The 9832-nt window shown below is 39.8% G+C and overlaps 1 pseudogene; it reads right to left on the bottom strand.

The window, feature by feature from the left end:
* Positions 1–5666: 5666 nt before the first annotated feature.
* On the bottom strand, positions 5667–7063 carry LOC111186083 (protein LTV1 homolog pseudogene; annotated as a pseudogene).
* Positions 7064–9832: the final 2769 nt, after the last annotated feature.

The following is a 9832-nucleotide window of genomic DNA, read 5'->3' as shown; positions in this document are numbered from 1 at the left end:
TCTTCTTTAATATTACGCCAAATGTCAACAAGTAATAGTTTGTTAGAGACTAGTTGCAATGTGAAATCTGAAACCACATCAATAAACTTTTAATACTTTTGAGCTTGGCCTATTTCTCAAGGAAGGTTTCTGAAAGAAGTCTGACTTTTGATTTTAAAAATAATGAAGTATAATATTCCAATAATAATAAAACAATCCCAAGAGAATTCCAAGGATATTTTAATGATTAATTTGCATCCAAGTGTTTTCTAAAACATTTGAGCACCACTCAAATCTCTGAGCTTGATTTCTCAATTCTTAGATACATCAACTTTAAAGTTTACTATTTGTTGCATAGATGAGGTCTTAAAGCCTTTGCTTTTCATCTCTTTGGAGGCAACTTTAAATATGTGAATTCATCGGATGTGAGCAGTGTAGGAATACAGTAAAGGCCTGATCAGTGTCTGCTGGCATGGTATTCTACTGTTGCAGAGCTCTGTCCTCACTGTAAGTATGAACAGAAGTATTTGCAGACAAAACCTTTGCTTGAGCCCTGAGAACCAAAATACTGATTTCCAAAAGAAAATATTTGTTTCAGTCGTGACAGATATTTTTATGGCAGAAATTGAAGGCAAAGTACACATTCTGCATTATGACACTCATATGTCAGATCTTATTAAAAGTAATTTAGAATGTTCCTACACATTGCTTTTGATGATGTCTCTTTTCTTTGTAAACATTTCTACAAAATGTCTCAACAAGAAACCTATTATAAAAACTTCTTAAAGTCCTCCTTCCTTCAAAATGAGGTCTAGTTGACTTCACTAGGAAATGTGGATGACATGTTTTCATGTTCTTTTTTTAATGGCAAAAACAATGATGTCACTCTTTACAAACAAGTCCAATAGCAATGCTAGAGAATTCCTGCAGATGTGGCTATCAAATATATTCAAGATTCCAAGGAAACCATCCTTTATCCTCCCTACTCTCCCAGAATAGGTCAGATTCTCCTAATGTGCACTCTCATTCCTACAATCTTGGATTTCCCCATATTGCACTCATTGCAGTTGCTAATTACTTCTTTGCACAATCAGTTGATTAATAACTCCTCTCACTATACTGTTAGCTCCAAGAAGGAAAGGTCTGAGCCAGATTTTCCATCTCATCCCCAGGACCTCCAGCACGGTCTTTGGCACGCGATGGGAACTCTTTTTTTTTTGTGTGTGTGGTACGCGGGCCTCTCACTGCCGTGGCCTCTCCCGTTGCAGAGCACAGGCTCCGGACGCGCAGGCCCAGCGGCCATGGCTCACGGGCCCAGCCACTCCACAGCACGTGGGATCCTCCCGGACCGGGGCACGAACCCGCGTCCCCTGCATCGGCAGGCGGACTCCCAACCACTGCGCCACCAGGGAAGCCCGATGGGAACTCTTTAAGAGTTGCAGAATATATGATAGAATACTTCAGAGCATTTAATGCACTTTGGAGTCCCCAGAGTATTTTCCTATACCTTTTATATTTCGGGATTCTTCATCCTTCTTGAAATTGGCTTTTGTGATAAATCTGAGTTCTCATTTCTTTCTCACCTCGTTGATTGTTCCATTTTTGTCTTCCTTCATGGCTTTTGTTTTAATTTCTAGTTCTTTAAGGCAAGCATGAAGTTCTGTCTTGCCCTTTACTATTGTTCTCTTTTATACACTTTCTCTCAGTTACCCATAACCTCTGAGATTCTCAGATCTAAGTCCCTAATCCCAATCTCTCCCTCAAACCATGGTTTTGCACCTTCCAGGTAGGCTCTCTACATTTCCAACCAGATATTCATCTTTAAAGCCAATAGATCTCTGACTAAATTCATCATCTTTCATCCTACTTCAATTGTCTCCTGTGCTTCTCTGCATCCCGGCAGTTACGTTTGTGCCGCCTTTATCTTTGGTTTCACTGAGTCCTGTCAGGTCTCTATCTCACTCAGAGTCCATGTTTTCATCCCAGTTACCATCACATTAGCTCACACCTTGGCTTTTTCATGTCTGTCCTGTTGTAATAGCATTTATACTCCCCCTTCTCTTTGCTGGTTCTTTTGGTTTTAATACATCTTGTATACTGGTATGAGAGTAACTTTTCCCACAGAATTTTTCTCTTAAAAACTTTCATTCAATTAATAATTTGAACATTGCCTGGGAATTTGATGGTATTAAGGAATTTTAAAATAAATTTATTTACTTATTTATTTATTTATGGCTGTGTTGCTGCACACTGGCTTTCTCTAGTTGCGGCAAGCCGGGGCTACTCTTCGTTGCAGTGCACGGGCTTCTCATTGCAGTGGCTTCTCTTGTGAGCATGGACTCTAGGTGCATGGGCTTCAGTAGTTGTGGCATGTGGGCTCAGTAATTGTGGCTTTTGGGCTCTGGAGCACAGGCTCAGTAGTTGTGGTGCACAGGCTTAGTTGCTCTGAGGCATGTGAGATCTTCCCAGACCAGGGCTCAAACCCACGTGCCCTGCAGTGGCGGGCGGATTCTTAACCACTCCACCACCAGGGAAGTCCCAAGGAATTATTATTTTTAGATCTGATAGTGGTTTTGAGGTTGTATTAGAAAGGAAAAGAGGCCCTTATCTTTTATGCATACATACTGAAGTATTTATGAATAATTGATATGATCCTTGGATTTGATTCAACTCATATGGAGTGAGAAAACATGGATGGGAGTGTAGATAGATAGGCCGGAGTTGATGCTTACTCAGACTAGTTGATGGGCACATGGAGGTTCACTATACTGTTCCTTATAATCTTATATATGTTTGAAATTTTGCATAATAAAAATTATTTTAAGTCAACTCTTTAGTTCTTTAAGTGCTCGTAAAATAAAGTCCAAACTCTTTATTTAGGAATAGAAAGCCACAAGCCAATCCCAGTCTATCCTCCCAGTGTCATTGGCCAGTGCCTCCCACATATATCCTTTGCTCATGTGGCAGATTAGCAGACTCTTCGTTGTGTGTGTGACCATCTTTCCCCAATCCTCTGCGTTCCTGTACACTTCTTACCATGAGCACCTTGGCTGCAGGATTGCCTTTAGTCTAGGTATAAGGTAGTTTGCAAGAGCTGTACATCGCTATAAAGCCATCAACCAATGACAAAGAGGGTTGGTGATTAAATTCCCCAGCTGTTTTCTCTTTTGGGTGGATCCCCCAGAAGTCTCCAATGGACTTGAGTTCCAGTTGCCCACTCTGGTATCTTACTGTTGAACACATTAGTATTGCTTTCCTTCCCTTCTCGGTCTCACCTCTCCACTTCTGTACTGGATCAGTTGCATCGAGTCCTAGTTTCAGGCTCTCCTGGGGGGTCGCCAATCTCACCCAGCTGTTAACTTGTCTGGTTCTGTGCCTTTGTTCAAGCCACGCTCTTGGCATGCATGCCCCTCCATACCTATTACTTGTATCATTGCCTTTTCTAATCTTAAATTTTAAAACAATACTAGTTTTAGAAAACTTTGAATATATAAACATTACAGAGAAAACAAAAACCATTCATGGTTACAACACCCCACAGATGGACATTTTCTTTAGTCTTTTTCTGTGTGTGTGTCTGCAATCATCTGACCATTTTCCTGGGGCTTGAAGATCCACTTCCAGGATGGCTTACTCACATGGTTCTTGGCAGGATCCCTTGGTTCCTCACTGACTTTGGCAGAAGGTTTCGGTTCCTTGCATATTGGCCTAAAAGGGCATCCTGAGTGTTCACACAACATGGTAGCTGGTTTCAGCAGGGAACGTGATTTAAGAGAGAGAGCAAGAAGAAAGTTACAATATCTTATTATGACTTACCCTTGAAAGTAACCTACCACTTCTGCCTTATTCCATTGGTCACACCAACGAACCCAGATACAAAGTAGGAGGAAACTATATAGGAGCGTGAATATTATGAGGCTGGGAACATGAGGGCATCTTTGAAGCTGGCTAGCAAAGCTAGTTTGTAATCTGGAGCTGCTTTGGGGGTTTTCAAAAACTGCCATTAGGGCATACCTTTTTTATGTCTTTCTAGCCTGGCCTCTGAAGAGGAATCATTTCATGTCCGTTTTCACTGTGTCTCACCTGCCTCTTTAAGATCTCAGACTTACTTCTAGTTCTATTTTAATGATACTGTTTTTCTTTGTTGTTACTATTCTGAAAATTTTCCAATTCTGCGAATAAGACTCAGGCATCTTTTTCAAACCACTCCCATTTCTTCCTAATTTATATATTTTTTAGTATTTATTTATTTATTTCTTTTGGGCTGTGTTGGGTCCCAGTTGCGGCATGCAGGCTCTTCGTTGCGGTGCACAGGCTTCTCTCTCTAGTTGTGGCATGCAGGCTCTAGAGTGCATGGGCTCTGCAGTTGCAGAACAGGCTCTCTAGTTGTGGCTTGCATGCTCAGTAGGCATGGTGCACGTGCTTAGTTGCCCCACAGCATGTGGGATCCCATTTCCCCATCAGGGATCGAACCCATGTACCCTGAATTGGAAGGTGGATTCCCAACTACTGGACCACCAGGGAAGTCCCCCATTTCTTCCTAATTTCTAAAGCATATCTGATTTCTAGATTTAGAATGTTCCAGAAACATCCCTGTTAAATCACTTTCTTAGGCTTTGTTGCCTTATTTTCAGGATTGTTTCTTTACCTTAAGAAAAGAAGATGAAATAGTATTTTTATTATAACAGCTCCCTCCATTTTTAGTTGTTCATTGATAAAATCTATCACTCTTCCCTTGGTGAAATAATAGTTTGGGTCTCATATCTAAAACTACCATCAGAATCTGTGTATTAAAGACAGTCTGTGTTATAGTGGTGAGAGGGTAAGTTTTGAGGCCATAGGCAAAGCTGCATGACTCCTAAAGTGAACCCTTTCACAGATTTCTCCTTGGCCCTGAGTATAGTTTAAAGCAGAATAAGAAGGAAAATTATCAGGGCAGCTGAATTACACCTGCCCGTCGAGGGCCTGCACTAGGAATTTAAAACTAAGACTCCACCCATTAGTATTATGGACCTTATGGAACTTTGTTGCCTTTGGATTTAAGTCATGAAGATATTTTCTAATAATTTATCCAAGCATTTCACATTCATGAAATTATTTATTTTAGCGATAATGTAAACTTTACAGCATAACATTAAATTTAATTAAACCTTCAAAACAACGTAAATAGACATTACAATTAAAATAAAACTATGACAGGATGTACATGATGGTCAGCAGGGAAAACTTGTTCTACAACTATTTTATAATTGAGCTATAAAATTAGTTCAAATACTACACTTGTTTTTTCAGTACCTATCAATAAAAATTGCAGAGTTTTGTCATTTGAAGATTGTAATTCATGATTGAACATAATAAGGAGTCCTTAATGGGGGATGTGCCTTTTCTTAAATGTCCCATTTTTATAACTCTGGACCCTCAACATTCTTCAAATGCAGCACTCATTTTCCTGCTCTCGTTTCTTCACTTTGAAGGCTAATTTGTTAGCTTTCTTCTCTGCTCTCTGTTCCCTGTGCCCTTCTTTTATAACTTGCTTTCTTGCTCTTTTCTTTGCTTTCATTTTTAGAATGTGGTTGAGTTGATACCTTAAGTAGATCATTGCCATTAATCATCTATACTTATTAAATTGTTCTGCTGTGAGTCCTTTCTTTGGTAAGCCATTGAGAGGTATTCCTGTTCTATTAAATACTTGGATTTGTTTGGGCTTTGGTTAATATTTGATAAGCTAAGGATGGTTGAATAAATGTGAGCATGTGCTACAAATGAATTCACAATCCCACTTCTCTTTTGCTTCTTCTAGAACTAGAGAAACCATCTCTTCTTCCTCAGACTCATCAATATCATTAACTGGCAGACCTTCATCCTCAGAGTCTTAAAGTGTATTCAACTTCATACAATTCTCTGCCTTCTCTTTGCATTCGTCATTTAAAACTTCATGTAACCGATTGCTATCTATTGATACATTAATGGAACCCTCCAATTTGGCATTATCTGGCGCTCCAATCTTGTTATTATCTAATTGCTCGTAAAACTTCTCAAACTGCTCATGTAGGGTCAGCTGCTCATTTCTTCTCGCGACTGAGGAAGTAATAGAATTCTCTATGAAGTGACTTTTTATTTCTTCTTCCTAAAAAATGGCTTCCTATGACTTCATGAGGTTTGCACAGGCAGACGAATCATCTTCATTTGAGAATGGGCTTTAAAAATCATAGTCATCGGGCTTCCCTGGTGGCGCAGTGGTTGAGAGTCCGCCTGCCGATGCAGGGGACACGGCTTCGTGCCCCGGTCTGGGAAGATCCCACATGCCGCGGAGCGGCTGGGCCCGTGAGCCATGGCCGCTGAGCCTGCGCGTCCGGAGGCTGTGCTCCGCAACGGGAGAGGCCACAACAGTGAGAGGCCCGCGTACCGCAAAAAAAAAAAAAAAAAAATCATAGTCATCATTCCTCCCTATCACTTTCCCTCCCGTCCATATCTTTCCACTCACTGCCATTTTCAGCTTTAGATTTCTTTCCATCTATTCCCTCTTCCTCTCTTGTTCCTCATCAGCCTGAAGGATAAAATCATTTTCACATAGATGCTGGATAACAAAGTCGAAATCATCACCAAGAGCTGCAACAACGTCAGGATCCAAATCCAGTTGAGGACCCAAAATAGCAGCTGTTTTATTTACCAGTTCAATACCTTCCTTAAATTCTGATGCAAACTCTGATTAAGGCAAAGTAAATCCATGGCCTAGAATTATTAAAGTTTCCTCTTTCTCATCTCTCCTGTTACGCTGAAGGTATTTTGAATTTAAGCACATAGGGCCCAGATGATTCTTTCAAGTGCCGTAGGTAGTTATAATCATTGTCAAAGAACTCTTCATAACTTCCTCTGTTTTGCTTACATTCTTCATTTATTTTGTGTAGGCAACAGAACCCTCTGGGGTGCATTTTCATCTGCTACTAAAGACTCTTTGACTAGAATGGACCATGTGGAAAAGACACAGTTTTCCTCTCTCTAAAGAGCTTTCCCCCCCATTCTGTTGCTGTGTGGGGCTTACACCAAGAACAGTGACCTGAGGGTCCCAGAGCAGGTGACACATCTTGGAAGTGGACAAAGCCTACCTAGTAGCCACGTCTTAAGGCCATGCCATACATCTACTCTTGGACTTCACACTGCAGGTCTGAAGAATTGGCTCAGAGACACAATAAAAGCTGCAAATATTCTTCCACCCAACAATGCTGAAAAACACTTAATCCCTGCTCAGCTACACCTGCAAGGTCAGCCAAAGCTGTCAAGAGTCTCAAGTTACCTGTCTGACTCTGTGCCCCACTCAGGCTTGAAAACCCACATGGCCTAACACAGTAAAGCCCCAGCCTTGATCAAAACACTGGTTTCCCATGCTATTTTGTCCCCTCCCTCATCCATTTCTTATTTATTTCTCAAGGTTGCCTGCCCATTTACCAAGATGTTGGAGTCTGAGTGGATCAATAAGTACTTGATCCCTTCTCCCCATCCTGAGTCTGGAACCAATATAGAGACAGATGTAGGCTCCCAAGAGAAGAAACTAATCACTTAATATATCACTTTTATTAAAAAGAAAGCTGATTTCTAGAATCAGAGAACTCCAGAGATTGTCCTTTTAAATTAAACTCTTAGTCTCTGGCTTCCATGTGTTCACTGAGTGTTGTTTCTACCTTATTTAACCCCAAAATGAAACTTATTCTTTTCATAATATAGACCTCCACTAGTTGTTATTTGTTCATTAATAAGTCTACTAATTTTGCCTAGTTAAATAACAATTTGGATTTCTTAAGATCTGTGGCCAAATAGGTATGCACCCCCAATTTAGACACAGTTACCCGCCTTGCCACTGGCACAGCTGACAAGCACAAGCCTCACTCTTATGGCAGGTCCCTTACTCCATCACAGAGAGCTGTGCATGGCTCCTGAGGTCAGGTTGTCACTGAAAGAGGAATGGCTTATATTGAATGGCCCAGTTGATTCCCCCAAACTTTCCAGTCAGGTACATCATTCCTCACCTGGTTGGAGCAGAAGTCAGAAAGGTTAGTTACTTCAGTAGGTGGACTTCTACATAAAACCTGAAGCCAGGTAAATGGAACTCCCTCCCAGTAGATATATCCTCTGTCCATCAATATGTGAGAGGTAATTTCAGTGCCCCCCAGTCCATCCCCAGTTTTAAGGCTAAGGTAGTTAGTTAGCTCAGCTGATTCAGAAGACAGAGCAATCATCAGAGGAAAGTACCAGTAGCACATCTAGTCTCATCCCTGATGATAATTGTTTCTGCTATATAGGTAACCTACTAGTCAGTGAAGACATTCAGATTTGGTTAACAGAAAGTTTAGTTACAAAGGTCAAATCAAATTTCCTCCATTTAACTTTCATGATTTTTCCCCTCCAGTCTGAATTATAGAACAGAAAGTGGGAATGACCATTTGTTAGCATTCTTCATGCCACTGAAGAATGTTCCTACCATATTATGTGGAGGCTAGGTGTAAATTAGAGGATATGCTCCCACTTTGTTTTGTGAGGCATTGACATATCTGTCTTATATATAGAGATATATAGAGATAACAATCTGAGAATTGCTTGAGAATGAGAATGATGCAAAAAAGAATCTTGGGTTAGGCTTGGAAACAAATATAATTTAGAATATAATGTAGTCCATAAGAAAATGTGTTGATTTACATGTTTATATAACTGATTGTGACATTTGAAGTGATTATAATATAGCAGGTAGAGAGAAAATTATATCTTTGTAAATATGTCAGTGCATTAAGAGCAAGAAATTAGTATTGTGAAATTCCAAAATTAATTTGTTATATCAAATATGCACAGTATTCCTCTTCCCTCTTTTTTATTTTTGTCATCTAATGGATTAATTGTATACTTCTTTTGGAGTCCATTTTACCTCCATAGTTAGCTTATTAGCTGTAACTCTTGGCCATCTTACTTGCTAGGTTGTTTTAGAGTGTGTATTATACATCTTTAACTTATCAGAGTCTACCTCCAAGTGATAACCTATTTTACATACAGAATGAGAATATAAATATAATATACTTCCATTACTTTACTCTCTGCCTTTTTGCTACTGTCATCATACAGTTTACTTCTAGATATCTTATTAAGCACCTAATACACTGTCACCATTTTTACTTTGAATGGTTGATTATATTTGAAAGATTAATAATAATAAAATAATAATTTAAAAATTTTCTTTTTTTATTGATGTGTAGTTGATTTACCGTGTTGTGCCCATCTCTGCTGTGCAGCACAGTGACTCAGTTATACACACGTATACATTCTTTTTTTTGTTTGTTTTTTAACATCTTTATTGGAGTATAATTGCTTTACAATGGTGTGTTAGTTTCTGCTTTATAACAAAGTGAATCAGTTATACATATACATATGTTCCCGTATCTCTTCCCTCTTGCGCCTCCCTCCCTCCCACCCTCCCTATCGCACCCCTCCAGGTGGTCACAAAGCACCGAGCTGATCTCCCTGTGCTATGTGGCTGCCCCCCCTAGCTACCTACCTTAAGTTTGGTAGTGTATATATGTCCATGCCTCTCTCTCACTTTGTCACAGCTTACCCTTCCCCCTCCCCATATCCTCAAGTCCATTCTCTAGTAGGTCTGTGTCTTTATTCCTGTTTTACCCCTAGGTTCTTCATGACATTTTTTTTCCTTAAATTCCATATATATGTGTTAGCATACGGTATTTGTCTCTCTCTTTCTGACTTACTTCACTCTGTATGACAGACTCTAGGTCCATCCACCTCATTACAAATAGCTCAATTTCATTTCTTTTTATGGCTGAGTAATATTCCATTGTATATATGTGCCACATCT

The sequence above is a fragment of the Delphinapterus leucas genome, chromosome 5 (genome assembly GCF_059928025.1).
Source record: "Delphinapterus leucas isolate spDelLeu-1000000601 "Yukka" chromosome 5, BTC_Dleu_Yukka2, whole genome shotgun sequence".
Classification (NCBI taxonomy): domain Eukaryota; kingdom Metazoa; phylum Chordata; class Mammalia; order Artiodactyla; family Monodontidae; genus Delphinapterus; species Delphinapterus leucas.
Note: the sequence above shows the minus strand (reverse complement) of the source record. Positions and strands in the feature narration are given on the sequence as shown.